Source organism: Mobula hypostoma, chromosome X2 (assembly GCF_963921235.1).
Source record: "Mobula hypostoma chromosome X2, sMobHyp1.1, whole genome shotgun sequence".
NCBI lineage: Eukaryota > Metazoa > Chordata > Chondrichthyes > Myliobatiformes > Myliobatidae > Mobula > Mobula hypostoma.
The window spans coordinates 40452126-40469096 of NC_086129.1; positions in this window are offsets into that span (position 1 = coordinate 40452126).

Sequence of the window (16971 nt, forward strand, 5' to 3'; positions counted from 1 at the left end):
GATTGGACTCTAGTTCATGTTATGATGGGTTTATGGTTTCTAGATGCTCCTGTTTTGTTGCTGTTTTGACTGAGGCAGACTGGCTCTGCAGCCTGAGGTTAACGAACGACACAAAGCAAAATTGAACTGAATGAATATGCCTAGACTGGTTTGATGATTTGTGGTTTGGTGTGTTTTTCACTTTTTTTTTGCTGCTTGCATGATTTTATTTTATTTTGTGCATTGGGAGTTTGATGTTTTCCTTTGAATGGGTTCCATGGATTTCTTCCTTTGTTTCTTGGCTGACTGTAGGAAGACAATCTCGGGATTGTACACTATATACATACTTTGGTAATAAATGTACTTCCAATCTTTGAATCTTAATATCAGCTGCAAATTCCAATCATACCATGCTGCCATACATTTAATGCTCCAGATTTTGTTGTATGTCAAAACTAAAATGTTATGTTGTTCTAACATATATGATAATTATTCCTTGATGTTGTTGACTAGACATTGGCATCAATCTTGTTGAGCACCAGGAGTGGATGATAGATGGGAATCCGTGAGCACGTTCCTTATGGATGAGATTAAAGATGAAATTAGATTTATTTGTTACACATACATTGAAACATACAGAGAAATGCATCCTTTGTGTCAGTGACCTACATATTCTGAGGATGTGCTGGGGACAACCGCAAGTGTTGCCATGTTTCCTGTGCCAGCATAGCACATCCACAACTTACTAACTCTAACCCATACGTCTTTGGAATGTGGGAGGAAACCAGAGCACCTTTAGGAAACCAACACAGTCAGGGAAGTAACGTACAAACTCATTACAGACAGTGGTGGAATTGAACCTGGGTCGCTGGCTCTGTAATAGTGTTACAATACTGTGCTACCTTGGGACTGATCCCCAAATTGTAATTTGTAGCTATTTTTCCACGAAAACATTCAGATCTGCATTAAATTTCATTCAGTCTAAGGACTGAATCTCTTTCAGCTGCCCTTTTTAATGCTGCCTTCACCAGAAAGATTGCAGTGGTTAAGATGATGACTCATCAAGGACAGTTGGGGATTGGAATTGAAGACCGCTGTATCCAAATTCCCAGAAAAAGCTGCATTAATTGTGCAGCTGGATCCTGGACTTCCTGTCAGATCGCTGGCAGGTGGTAAGAGTGGATTCCCTCACCTCCACCCCTCTGACTCTCAATACCAGAGCCCCTCAGGGCTGTGTGCTAAATCCCTTCCTTTACTCCATGACTGTGTAGTCACCCACAGCTCTAATCTGCTAATTAAATTTGCTGACCACTACGTTGATTGGCCTAATCTCGAACAATAATGAGGTGGCCGACAGGGAAGAAGCCATCTCTCTGACACAGTGGTGTCAAGAAAACAACCTCTCCCTCAATGTCACAAAAACAAAGGAGCTGGTTGTGAATTACAGGAGGAATGGAGACTGGCTAACCGCTATTGACATCAATGGATCTGGGGTTGAGAGGGTAAACAGCTTCAAGTTCCTTGGCATCCACATCACCGACGACCTCACGTGGTCTGCACACACCAGCTGTGTGGTGAAAAAGGCACAACAGCGCCTCTTTCACCTCAGAAGGTTGAGGAAGTTTGGTATGGGCCTCCAAACCCAAAGAACTTTCTACAGGGGCACAATTGAGAGCATCCTGACTGGCTGCATCACTGCCTGGTATGGGAATTGTACCTCCCTCAATCGCAGGACTACAAAGAGTGGTTCAGACACCCCAGCGCATCTGTAGTTGTGAACTTCGCACTATTTAGGACATTTACAAAGACAGGTGTGAGAAAAGGGGCCGTAGGATGATTAGGGACCCAAGTCATCTCAACCACAATCTATTCCAGCTGCTACCATCCGGGAAAGGGTACCGCAGCATAAAAGCCAGGACCAACAGGCTCCGGGACAGCTTCTTCCACCAGGCCATCAGACTGATTAACTCACGCTGATTTGAGTGTATTTCTATGTTACATAGACTGTTCTATTTATTATAAATTACTATGATTGCTCATTGCACATTTAGACAGAGACATAATGTCAAAGATTTTTACTCATGTATGTGAAGGATGTAAGAAAGTCAATTCAATTTTTTTTAAATGGCGATTTCATTGAAAAGTACAACATTTTTGTTGGACTTCAGAAGCTATTTGCAGGGATCAGAATCAGAATCAGGTTTATTATCACCGGCATGTGTCATGAAATTTGTTAACTTAGCAGTAGCAGTTCAATGCAATACATAATATAAAAGAAAAAAAAATAAGTAAATCAATTTCAGTATACATATATTGAATAGATTAAAAATTGTGCAAAAAGCATAAATAATATATATTAAAAAAGTGAGGTAGTGTTCTCGGGTTCAATGTCTATTTAGGGATCAGATGGCAGAGGGGAAGAAGCTGTTCCTGAATCGCTGAGTGTGTGCCTTCAGACTTCTGTATTTCCTACCTGATAACAGTGAGAAAAGAGAATGCCCTGGATGCTGGGGGGTCCTTAATAATGGACGCTGCCTTTCTGAGACACCGCTCCATGAAGATGTCCTGAGCACTTCATAGGTTTGTACCCAAGATGGAGGATCCCCAAATAAAAGATTGTATGGAAGCAAGAACACAGCTGAAAGTGTGGCACAAAAAGGAAGGGCCCTTTATGGCTCCAAGGAAACTCAGAAAACAGAGCTTGATATATTTCTCATTGTCAATGAAAGCAAGATATATGGGGGAGGAGCTGTGGTAGTGTAGGAAAGTGGTGTTGAGAAGTAGTAATGACAGGAGGGCATGCCCTGGGCATTGGGGGTCCTTAATGATGGATGCCAACGTTTAGAGGCTTGCTCTTTGAAGACATTGACATGTTGTTGACTATTATCAACGGACTAGGTTAGGACACTCACTGCGTTCACTAATCAGGTGATTTGATTTCAGTAGAAGAGCATTTGAGAAATAAAACATTAGGCAGGAGCTGGAGAGTGTTCATTGGAAGCAGCTTTTATTGATGAATTATATGTAAAAGAATTAAATAAGTAGAGAAGAAAGAGCAAAAATAGTGAGGCAATGTTCATGGGTTTATTGTCTTCATAAATTGAATGGTGGAGGGGAAGTAACTGTTTCTAAAACATTTTAGTGTGTGCCTTCAGACTCCTGTACCTCCTGCTTGGTGGTAGTAATGATAAGAGGGCATATCGTGGTTGGTGGGGGTCCTCAATGATGGATGCCACCAGTTAGACACTTTGCTTTTTGAAGACATTGTCATACTGTTGACTATTATGAATGGACTAGGTTAGGACACTCAATATGCAACTCTCAATTAATCAAAACTCGCACGTTGTTGTCTCTGCACAAACCACAATGAAACTATGTTGACGCCGGTCAACAATTTAGTACATGAATACTACTGTTCCCTTGACACCAATACTCACTCAGACCACTTCTTCAATTTATAACACCAAAATAGAGATCTCCCATTGAGTGAACAATTGATCCTTTTATCTCTCAGCCCCTGGCATGGGGGTTCTTCCTTGTGATGGTTAGTCTCTGGAGATATCACCCCTTTGTATTTGAAACTCCATATTTTTAAACACTTGTTAACAGTTCAAATGTTGTGCTTCCATCTTTTTGGCTCAAGGCCATCTGACTGACCTATAACAGATTTCCATTTGATGCAGTCCAAGGGCTACACAACTTCGGTGACTTCTTTTGTTCTGTTCGACTCCGGTTCAAACTTGTCAAACCAGATCACTCAGACATTGGGAGATAACGAGATTACTTCTGCACACCTGCCATTGTACACAATACACAGCCTATCTGAGAACATTCTCAGGTTCAGCAGATCAGAAACTCCTTGTGTCGGTGGTCAATTTCTCTGATTAAATTATCCCAGAGTAGGAATCAGTCCATCAAACAATCCACAAAATGGAGGTTACAGAGCAGCTACACAAAATGACAGCCTCCATTCCTTCAAGCACGTGGCAAGAACAAAGACATCTGGTTTGTCTACTTCCATTGACCTAGACCCATCAAAATTCAATGTTTTCCTCCATATTTTAGTTTCTTCATGGCCATCAATCTGGGAGCCGTTAAAGGCCAGTTGGACAGAATTGAGAACCAATGTAGTCATGTGAGGCAGAAAGTCAAAGATGGCAATGGTGGTGTTATGTTTGTGGTACTGGGAAGCCGGGTGGCCATGAATAACACACACAAGAGATGGAGAGGTGAGAAGCAAACATGTCGCTGTTTATTTTACTTGTAAGTCACCTATCCAGAGTGCCCTCTCACATTATGTTCAGTATGTAACACACAGGGAAGCTTGACAGCAACCCATAAGGGTCAAAATATATATGACTATATAACATATTGCTCCCCCTTACTTTAAAGCTTTCTAATTTTCATTCGTTAGTTACCATGTCTGCCACTTTGGACAGAACAGGGTTAGGACACGTGTAGTTCCGGACTTGGGCTGCAGTTATCGGAGCTGTAGGTATCTCCTTGAAGTAAAAATCTCTTTCAGGGATGGCTCTGGAGCTGTAACAGCTAAGGGAAGTGTGGATAGTCCATCAGAATTTGAATGGTGTTCGGACCTCCTGTGCTTTAGATCATACTGATGTGCAGATAGTAACCCAGCCCTACGTTGCATTCAACTTGTAGCCAGGGAAGGAATGCTTGATGTTAAGAGGTGATAATCTGTCAGTAGTGTAAGTCGTCAACCAAAGATGCTCTGTCTGGGCGTAGTGGCTTTCTGCCTTGTTTAATGTCCCAATGCAAAAGTGATTGGATGCTCTTCACCTGATGGCATGATGTTTGAGATAACTGCCTCCATACCATAGGGTGATGCAACACAGGCCAATGGCATCAGCAATGGTAGGTTGAAGTGTGTGCTTCAGATTGTGTGTGCTGCCTTAAGTCAGTTATTTTATTTGGCATTTAGCACCCTTAGCTGGTAGTTTTGTATAGCAGTCATTTAGGTCATGTGATCTGTGTCTCTAGTTGATGACATCATCAGTAAGCGTGGAGACAGTTCTCCATATAGAGTTGAGGGAGAGCTTGTGCCTTTTCATTCGACATCATCCTGATGTTCAGGTCTTTTAAAGCATCGTTGGTATGTCAAAGTAATCTTTGGATTTATTATTTATTGATGTATATGCATATTTCCACAAATCAAAGATATTTGAATGGTTTGTGTGCAGATAAAATACAGATGGAATATTCATGCGGGCCACATGTTCTGGCTAAACCTGTAGTGAGAAAATGTGCATAAGATACATTATATGTAGCAACATCTTGCTTACCAGTAGCTTTATGATATACAGTATTTGGAACTTATTTGTATACAGCATCTTGTGTGTTATTTTGTATCATTTGTGGTATACTTAATGCTTGCCTTGTACTTAACCATAATGGGAATTTGGACACCTTTTGATTGTATGTTTTTCTTTCTGTTAGTTTTACCCTACCACCAGTTGCTACATTAAAGAAAGTCAACTTGGAACGTCTTTGTCAGTGTGGTAATTGGGGATGGAGTTATCTGCCGGTCAATTCATGCAAGGCCTGTGCAGAGGACAGGACATTGTGACAAAGCTGTTTTGGCCTTTTTAAAAGTCTGTTCGCAGTGATCTGTCCACTGTCATTGTGCTGATTTATTTAAAAGCTCATGAAGTGGTTTCAGCATGCTAGCTAGGTTAGGAACAAACTTTGCGTAGTATGTTAGTAGTCCTGAGAAAGATCTTAGTTGACGTACATTCTGTGGTGATGGAGCCTCCACGATTGCCCTCACCTTTGATGGTGTCTTCTGGAGCCCCAAGTTGTCAATCATGTGGCCCAGGTATTCAGTCAAAGGTAGAAAGAACTCACACTTGTCCTTCCAGACCCTTAGCCCATATTCCTTGAGCCTTTGTACTGTAACATCCGAGTTTTGTGGTTGCCTACGTTAATTTCTCCCAGTAATAAGTAAGTCACACGAGTTGCATTGCCCCCTTGTCAACCCGCTCAGGATCTGGTCCATTGCTTGTTGAAAAAGTGCTGGAGCTGAGATGATGCCAAACGATGGCCTTCAGTACCTGAACGTTCCTTTGTGAGACACTATGGTGTATGGTTCCTGTGACTCTGTTCCACATGCATCTGCAAGTAGGCTTGACACAAGTCAATCTTGCCGAGTGTCTGTCCTCCAGCCAATCCTGAAAAATGGTCATCAATGAGGGGACGAGGGGACTGTTCAGCCAAAAGACCCAGGTTAATGGTTCTAATAAAACATTAAAGACCCATCCCTTTTTAGGACAGGAACCATTGGAGTTGCTCATTTACTTACAAACACTGGTTCCAATACCTTACTCTTGACCAGTCTTTCCAATTCAGCTTCTACCTTTGGTCTTGCCTTCAGGCATTTGAGTGTTATGTCGGGCTTAGCAGTGATTTCTTTCATACTGCCCAGTTCTCTGTTGAATACTTCTGCACGTTGCTTCAATATCACTTGTAGATCAGTGCTCCCATCAGTCAAGTACACTTCGTGCTAGTTGAGTTTGAGCTGTTCTAACCAGGTGCAGCCCAGAAGTGCTGGAAAACTACCTTTAAGAATGTAGAGTGGAAGTTTCTTTCTCTGCTTGTTGATCTCCACTGTAACATGTACTACTCCCCTCACTGGAATAACCTCAGCAGTTTAAGTCCTTAAAGTCAAACTAGCCCCTTCTGGGGTGACATGCTGCAATTGCTCCTTGTAAATTGTCTCTGACACTGTAGCACCAGAGTTCACTGTGGCCCCATCCGACAGCGGGGTTCACCCAGTAGCCGTCGTTGTGTCCTGAAACAGGCAAAAAATGCAAAGTTTCCTCAACCACAGAGCGAGAGTCACTCAGCCTGTCCTCAGCATTCTCCATCTTGTTCACATGTTTTTTTCTGTTCATTTTTCTTTATCACAGTGCTTTTGCGTGACAGCTCTCTTTACTTTTACATGCATGTTCAATATTTCCCTTTTTGCCACGGCTTCAGCAGTCTAAATCCTTGTACTAAATTCTTTTGCTGAATGCCCAGTTTTGCCACAATGGTGACGTTGATTGCCAGCAGGTGTCTTATTCTTAAAGTCAGTAGAAACTTTATGAACTTGGGAAGATGTTCTTAAAAGGTGTGCTTCTTTAGCTGCCATCTCCATAGATGTACTGTCCTAATCTCAATCGCCTTCTATAATGTTAGTCTGTCTTCTGTAAGCATTGCCTCACTACACAGACCACATATGAGTCTATCATGTAAATGTGTCATTCAGTGACTGTCCAGCATCAGTGTTCAGACAGTTGCTTCAGCAAACTGAAATAGTCTCACCTTCCTCTTGATTCCTTTTGTGAACTCAAAACCTCTCAGCAGTTATCAAAACTTTACATGAATGGTGGTCCTTTAAGACTTTAACTATGTCCTCATAAGGCTTCTCATAAGGCTTATCACCAGCCTTAGCTTGTTGCACTGGACTGCGTAACAAATTTAACATATTTGCACCCATCACAGTCAGTAAAATTAGAACATGAATATCATCAGAATTTTGATTTGCCAGTGCAAAATATTCAAATCTTTCAGTATATGAACTCCATTGCTCTGTTGTTTCGCCATACAGCCCCAAACTCCCAAACATTGTCGCTATTTTCAAACTCAGTCACATTCCAGAACAGTTATCTATCTTTCTCTTTCCCTCTCTTATTTGTTTTATTTAACCGTCTGGTTCTCGTTTCTTCCTCTCGGATTCTTCACTCACCAGGCTTCCAGTGCCCAATTTCATTCACCCACATTACACAGCGGTACCCAACCCTGCCACGGACTATTCTTCTCAAAGGGAGCGAAACGATAAATGGTTAATGAGGACTTGTCACCTCATCGCCGGTTGTTATGTTTGAGGTACAGGGAAGCCGGGTGGTCACGAATAACACACACAAGAGACGGAGAGAGAAACAAATGTGTAGCTGTTTATTTTACTTGTAGGTCATCTACCCAGAATGCCCTCTCACAACACCTTCAGTACGTAACACACAGGGAAGCTCGGCAGCAACATGTCAGGGTCGAAGTATACTGTACATTAATACATAACGGCTGGTCCAGGAGCCTTAGAAGACAAGATGGAGTGAATTTAATCAAAAACCAAAGAATCATATGTAAGGTTGAGAGAACTGAAATTGGGCAGGGTGTTTGAATAACGTAAAGGAAATAGGAAAAAAAATAAACAGGGAATAAAGAGAGCTAAACTATATCATGTTATGTCCTTCGCAGGTAGGGTTACAGAGAATCCTAAAGCATCTTATACATGCATTAAAACCAAGGAAGTAACCAGGAAGAGGATAGAGGAAAGACAAAGGAGGAAATTTATGCCTGGAGTGAGAGGAAGTGGGCGAGGCAGTAAATGAGTACTTCATATCAGTATTCACCAAGGAGAAGGACGTGCAGGAAACAAGGATCTACTCTTGCAGCATTTTGACAAAAAACAAAGGATATCTTTGGGGACTAGAGGGAAATCTTGCAGTAACGGATAATGTGCAAACTCCACGTAGCCACCATTGAAGTCAGGCGGTTGGAGCTGTGGGACATCTGCTGTAGCACCACTATGCTGCCTGAACTAACAAAGTTTTGATTATTTTTAGAGCAAGTCTGAATGTTTCTTAGCACCAATGTATCAAAAAAATGTTTAAACACTTAAACAACGTAAAATAAAAATCTGAAGAATTAATCCAATCACAAACAAGAAAAAATCTGCAGATGCTGGAAATCAAAGCAACACACACAACTGCTGGGGGAGCTCAGCAGGCCAGGCAGCATCGATGGGAAAAGAGGACAGTCAACTTTTCAGGCCAAGACCCTCAGCAGGACTGGAGAAAAAAAGATGAAGTGTCAGAGATAGAAGGTGGGGGGGGGGTGGTGGTGAGGAAGAAACACAAGGTGATAGGTGAAATGGAATGGTAGGAGGGGTGAAGTAAATAGCTGGGAAGTTGATTGGGGAGAGAGATACAAGGATAGAGAAGGGGGAATCTAATAGGAAAGGACAGAAGGCCATGGAAGACAAAAAAGGGGGAGGTGCACCAGAGGGAGATGATGGGCAGGCAAGGAGATAAAGTGAGAGAGGGAACTGGGGATAGGGAATGGTGGGGTGGGGGTGGAGGCAATTACTGGAAGTTCAAGAAATTGATGTTCATGCCATCAATTTGGAGTCTACCCAGATGGAATATAAGGTGTTGCTCCTCCAACCTGAATGTGGCCTCATCAGAGCAGTAGAGGAGGCCATGGACTGACATGTCAGAATGGGAATAGAAAGTGGAATTAAAATGGATGACCACTGGGAAATCCCGCTTTTTTATAGCAGACAGAACATAGGTGCTCGGCGAAGCAATCTCCCAATGATATACAGGAGGTGACACCAGGAGCACCGGATACAGTAACTGACCCCAACTGACTCACAAGTGAAGTGTCGCCTCACCTGGAAGGACTGTTTGGAGTCCTGAATGGTAGTGAGGGAGGAGGTGTAGGGGCAGGTGTAGCACTTGTTCTGCTTGCAAGAATAAGTGACAGGAGGGAGATCAATGGGGAGTGGCGAATGGATAAGGGAGTCGTGTAGGGAGCAATCCCTGCGGAAAGCATAAAGTTGGGGGGGGGGGAGGGAGTGAAAGATGTGCTTGGTGGTGGGATCCCATTGGAGGTGCTGGAAGTGGAGGCTGGTGGGTGAGGACACGAGGAACCCTATCCCTGGTGGGGTGGTGGGGTGGTGGGAGGATGGGTGGAGGACAGATGTGCGCAAAAAGAGGGCAGTTGAGGGCAGCGTTGATGGTGGAGGAAGAAAAGCCCCTTTCTTTGAAGGAGGAGAACATTTCCTTCATTCTGGAATGAAAAGCCTCATCCTGAGAGCAAATGCGGTGGATACGGGGGAATTGAGAGAATTGGCATTTTTACAAGTAACAGGGTGGGAACAGGTATAGTCCAGGTAGCTCTGGGAGTTGGTGAGTTTATAATAGACATCGGTAGATAAGCTGTCTTCAGAGATAGAGACATTGAGATCGAGAAAGGGAAGGGAGGTGTTGGAAATGGACCAGGTAAATTGGAGGGCAGGGTGGAAGTTGTAGGCAAAGTTAATGAAGTTGACAAGTTCAGCACCAATGCGGTTGTCAGTGCAGCATAGGAAAAGTGGGGGAGCGACACCAGTGTAGGCTAGGAATATTGACTGTTCCCCATAGCTGACAAAAACGCAGGCACAGCTGGGACCCATGCGAGTACTTATGATGACACCTTTTGTTTGAGAGAAGTAGGAGGAGCCAAAGGAGAAATTATTGAGATTGAGGACAAGTCCCGTTGGACGGAGGGGGAGTGGTGGTGGAGGGGGAACTGGTTGGGTCTGGTGTCCAGAAAGAAACAGAGTTTTGAGGCCTTCCTGTTGCATGGTGAAAATAAGATGCTTGGGGCCAGGGAATTTGAAATCATTGAAAAGATCCAGAGCATGTGAAGTGTCATGATATAGGTAGGAAGGGACTGAACCCTGGGGGATAAAACGGAGTCAAGGTATGCAGATATGAGTTCAGTGGGGCAGAAACAAGCTGAAACAATGGGTCTACCTGGACAGGCAGGTTTGTGGTCCTGGGCAGGCCTTAAAGCTCTCTGTTTCTTTCTGGACATCAGATCCAACCAATTCCCTACCTGTCTCTTCATGATTTTAAATAACTTTACAATCACATCCATAACCCCAGTTATTTTGAAATATATTTTCTGTTCTTGTGGGCATATTCAATAAATCTACAGAATAATAACCATAAAAGAACCATAACAGAAACATAGAAAACCTACAGCACAATACAGGTCCTTCAGCCCACAAAGCTGTGCCGAACATGTACTTACTTTAGAAATTACCTAGGGTTACTCATAGCCCTCTATTTTTCTGAGCTCCATGTACCTTTCCAGGAGTCTCTTAAAAGACCCTATTGTATCCGCCTCCACCACTGTCGCCGGCAGCCCATTCCATGCACTCACCACTCTCTGTGTAAAAACATTTACCCCGACATCTCCTCTGTACCTACTTCCAAAGTACCTTAAAACTATGCCCTCTCGTGCTAGCTATTTCAGCACTGGGAAAAGCCTCTCACTATCCACACAATCAATACCTCTCATCGTCTTATACACCTCTATCAAGTCACCTCTCATCCTCTGTTGCTCCAAGGAGAAAAGGGCAAGTTCACTCAACCTATTCTCATAAGGCATGCTCCCCAATCCAGGAAACATTCTTGTAAATCTTCTCTGCACCCTTTCTATGGTTTCCACATCCTTCCTGTAGTGAGGAGACCAGAACTGAGCACAGTATTCCAAGTGGGGTCTGACCAGGGTCCTAAAGGACTGTAACGTTACCTCTCGGCTCTTAAACTCAATCCCACAATTGATGAAGGCCAATGCACAGTATGCCTCCCTAACCACAGAGTCAACCTGCGCAGAAGCTTTGAGTGTCCAATGGATTTGGACTCCAAGATCCCTCTGATCCTCCATGCTGCCAAGAGTCTTACCATTAATGCTATATTCTGCCATCATATTTGACCTACCAAAATGAACTACCTCACACTTATCTGGGTTGAACTCCATCTGCCACTTCTCAGCCCATTTTTGCATCCTATCAATGTCCCACTGTAACCTCTGACAGCCCTCCACACTATCCACAACACCCCCAACCTTTGTGTCATCAGCAAATTTATGAACCCATCCCTCCTCTTCCTCGTCCAGGTCATTTATAAAAATCCCGAAGAGTAGGGGTCCCAGAACAGATCCCTGAGGCACACCACTGGTCACTGACCTCCATGCAGAAAATGACCTGTCTACAACCACTCTTTGCCTTCTGTGGGCAAGCCAGTTCTGGATCCACAAAGCAATGTCCCCTTGGATCCCATGCCTCCTTACGTCCTCAAGCCTTGCATGGGGTACCTTGTCAAATGCCTTGCTGAAATCCATATACACTACATCTATTGCTCGACCTTCATCAATGTGTTTAGTCACATCCTGAAAAAATTCAGTCAGGCTTGTAAGGCACGACCTGCCTTTGACAAAGTCATGCTGACTATTCCTAATCATATTATGCCTCTCCAAATGTTCATAAATCCTGCCTCTCAGGATCTGCTCCATCAAATTACCAACCACTGAAGTAAGAATCACTGGTCTATAATTTCCTGGGCTACCTCTACTCCCTTTCTTGAATAAAGGAACAACATCCACAACCCTCCAATCCTCCGGAACCTCTCCCATCCCCATTGATGATGCAAAGATCATTGCCAGAGGCTCAGCAATCTCCTCCCTCATCTCCCACAGTAGCCCGGGGTACATCTCGTCCGGTCCTGGTGACTTATCCAACTTGATGCTTTCCAAAAGCTCCAGCACATCCTGTTTCTTAATATCTACATGCTCAAGCTTATCAGTCCGCTGTAAGTCATCCCTACAATCACCAAGATCCTTTTTCGTAGTGAATACTGAAGCAAAGTACTCATTAAGTACCTCTGCTATCTCCTCCAGTTCCATACACACTTTTCCACTGTCACACTTGATTGGTCCTATTCTCTCACGTCTTATCCACTTGCTGTTCACATACTTGTGGAATGCCTTGGGGTTTTCCTTAATCCTGTCCACCAAGGCCTTCTTGTGGCCCCTTCTGACTCTCCTAATTTTCTTAAGCTCCTTCCTGCTGGCCTTATAATCTTACAGATCTCGATCATTACCTAGTTTTTTGAACCTTTTGTAAGCTCTTCTTTTCTTCTTGACTAGATTTCCAATAGCCTTTGTACACCACGGTTCCTGTACCCGACCATCCTTTCCCTGTCTCATTGGAAAAAACCTATGCAGAACTCCACACAATTATCCCCTGAACATTTGCTACATTTTTTCTGTACATTTCCCTGAGAACATCTGTTCCCAATTTATGTTCCCAAGTTCCTGCCTGATAGCCTCATATTTACCCTTACTCCAGTTAAATGCTTTCCTAACTTGTCTGTTCCTATTCCTCCTCAATGCTATGGTAAAGGAGATAGAATTGTGATCACTATCTCCAAAATGCTCTCCCACTGAGAGATCTGACACCTGACCAGGTTCATTTCCCAATACCAGATCAAGCACAGCCTCTCCTCTTGTAGGCTTATCTATATATTGTGTCAAGAAACCTTCCTGAACACACCTAACAAACTTCACCCCATCTATACCCCTTGCTCTGGGGACATGCCAATCAATATTTGGGAAATTAAAATCTCCTGTCCCACCTCTTTTGCCTCCCTGTCCTTTCTGAAACATCTAAAGCCTGGCACTCTAAGTAACCATTCCTGCCCCTGACCATCCAAGTCTCTCTAATGGCCACAACATCATAGCTCCAAGTACTGATCCACACGCTAAGCTCATCTGCTTTGTTCATAATACTCCTTGCATTAAAATAGACACATCTCAAACCCTTGGCCCTTCTCTATCACCTGCCTATCCTCCCTCTCACACTGTCTCCAAGCTTTCTCTATTTGTAAGCCAACCGCCTCTTCCTCCGTCTCTTCAGTTCAGTTCCCAACCCCCAGCAATCCTAGTTTAAACTCTCCCCAATAGCCTTAGCAAACCTCCCTGCCAGGATACTGGTCCCCCTGGGATTCAAGTGCAACCCGTCCTTTTTATGCAGGTCACTCCTGCCCCAAAAGAGGTACCAATGATCCAGAAATCTGAATCCTTGTCCCCTGCTCCAATCCCTCAGCCACGCATTTATCCTCCACCTCATTCTATTCCTATACTCACTGTCATATGGCACAGGCAGTAATCCTGAGATTACTACCCTTGTGGTCCTGCTTCTCAACTTCCTTCCTAACTCCCTGTAGTCTGCTTTCAGGACCTCCTCTCTTTTCCTGCCTATGTCGTTGGTACCAATATGTACCACGACTTCTGGCTGTTCTCTTTCCCACTTCAGGATATCGTGGACACGATCAGAAACATCCCAGACCCTGGCACCTGGGAGGCAAACTACCATCTGTGCTTCTTTCCTGCGTCCACAGAATTGCCCCTCTGACCCCCTATAGAGTTCCCAATCTATAGAGTACCCACTATAGAGTTCCCACTATAGAGTTCCCAATCACTGCTGCCATCTTCTTTCTTTCCCTGCCCTTCTGAGCCTCAGGGCCAGACTCTGTGCCAGAAGCGCAGCCACTGTTGCTTCCCCCAGGTAGGCCGTCTCCCCCAACAGTACTCAAGCAGGACTACTTATTGTCAAGGGGTATAGCCACAGGGGTACTCTCTAACCTCTGACTCCTGTCCTTCCCTCTCCTGAATGTTACCCACTTGTCTGTCTCTCGAGGCCCCGGTGTGACTACCTGCCTATAGCTCCTCTCTATCACCTCCTCACTCTCCCTGACCAGACGAAGGTCATCGAACTGCATCTCCAGTTCCCTAACACGGTCCCTAAGGAGCTGCAGCTCAACGCACCTGGTGCAGATGTGGCCATTTGGGAGGCATTTTGTGTGTGTTGTTTGGATTCTAGCATCTGCAGATGTTCTGTTCTTTATAGTTTCCTGGTTTCTGTTTAGAGCATTTTTAAAATGGTGGAACAACATTGGCTATCCGCCAATTCTCTAGTATTTCTCCTGTTGCTAAGAATTTTTAAAATATCTCTGCTAGGACCCCAGCAATTTCTGATTTGCCTCCCGTAGGGTCTGAGGGAACACCTCGTCAGGCTCTGATGTGCCTCAGGGTACCAAGCACCTCCTGCTTGGTAAACTGTACAGGGTCTATGAAGTTGATGCCACTCACTTCAATAGACTCAGTATCTGTCTCCGAAATAGCAAAAGTTCTGTACTTGTTTTATGTCTTCCCCGTTTATTCTCAGCCTGCAGATAGGATTCTCCTTCTTTTTGGATATCACCATACATTCTGTCTTTTTGCAATTGATTGATAGACCCATTTTTGCACTTTCTTCAACAACTATATCAATTACGTTTTGCAGTTCTTCCTCCGTACTTGCAATTAACACAGTGTCATCCGCATATCTGAGATTATTGATGTTTTCACCGCCAACTTTAATTTCCAAGATGTCTCTTATTTTTTGTAATATTATTTCACTGTACACATTAAACAAATCAGGGGAGAAAACACACTTTTGTCTAACGCCTTTCTTGATTTTCGTAAACTGACTCATTTCTCTATTCTTACAGCGGCAGTTTGTTCCCAGTACAGATTTCTGATTAGGTGGAGGTCTTTCGAATCTAGATCTAGAGTTTCCTGTAGTATTTCAAATAACTTATTCTGCTTCACTTTATCAAATACTTTTTAATAGTATCTTGATGGGAACATAGAAAGGATAAAAATAAGATTAGTGTAAAAGGATGCTTGACTGTTGGTATGGATTTTAGTACTATTGTTCTGTTTGGTGAGTTAGCAAGCACCAAACAAAAATGGTTAATGTTATGGTACCTTTGCATTCATGTAAATCTCATTTAATCTCATTTTTTCACTTTCAGATTCAGACTGTATTTATATTTGACTCATTTTGTTTGCATGGCAAATTTTATACTTTATTTTACCATTTTCAATGGTTTTGATCCGACATTTTTATTCATTTTGGCATAATAGAGATTTCATTTTCTCAACTACAAATAAAGTACGTAATGCAAACATACATTGTTATTTAATGTTCCAATGTTTTGAACTCAACCATGTGTTTTGTTTCTGCATTTTCAGCACGAGCACAGATTTTCATTTTAAATTTTCTTCAAAAAAACACAAAAATATTCATTGCAAATTTATCCTTGAAATTCTTTAGTATTTTAAGTATTGGGTAAAGGTACAATTTTAAATAAAAATACAAATATTTGTAAAAATATACAAATACAATGAAGACTATTAAGATCTGGCTGGAAGGTGCTGACTCTGCTCTTCAGCACCAATTCCAGCACACAGACTGGAGCGTGTTTGCTGCCCATTAACTCTCAGATTAACATTGATTTATATACCAACTCTGTCCTTGAGCACATCGACAAGTGTGTAGATAGAGTTACATCACAGAAACAAATAAAAGATTTCCCCAATCAGAAACCATGGATGAACAGAGAAGTTTGCCTCCTGCTCAAAGCCAGAGATTCAGCCTTCAAGTCTGGAGACCGGGAGGCTTACAGCTCAGCCAGGGCCAACCTGAGGAGGGGAATCTCTCAGGCTAAACACATATACAAACAGAGAATCGAGGAGCATTTCAACTCCTCGGACCCCCGGCGCATGTGGCATGACATACAGATTATTACAGACTTCAAACCTTCTAGTACCGTGCCCCCTCCCAGCTCTGCTTCCCTCCCTGATGAGCTCAATTACTTCTACGCTCGCTTTCACCGAGAGAACAAGGAGGTCACCCTCAAAGCGGATCTCCCACTTGGTGAACCGCCTCTCTCACTTTCCACCTCCGATGTTTGTGCCACCCTGAGCAGGGTGAATGTACGGAAGGCAGCTATTCCGGATGGAATACCTGGCCGTGTGCTCAGAGTCTGTGCAGGGCAATTGGCCGGGGTCTTCACAGGCATTTTTAATCTGTTCCTGGCCCAGGCAGTTGTCCCCACAAGCTTCAAGATCGCCACCATCGTGCCAGTGCTGAAGCATTCCACTGCCACGGGCCTGAATAACTTCTGTCCAGTTGCACTCATCCCCATCATTGCAAAGTGCTTTGAGAGACTGGTTCTATCACATCTGAAATCCTGTCTGCCCACTACCCTGGACCCCCATCAATTTGCCTATTGCACCAACAGGTCAACAGAGGATGCCATCTCCACGGCAATTCACTCTGCCCTGACCCACCTGGACAGCCCCAACTCTTACGTCAGAATGCTGTTCATTGACTTTCGTTCGGCATTCAATACTGTGATCCCCTCCAAGCTGATCGCCAAACTTCGCCAGCTTGGTATCAGTTCATCCCTCTGCAATTGGACCTTGGACTTTCTGACTAACAGACCCCAATCAGTTAAGTTAGACAACCTTTCCTCCTCCACTCTCAGCCTG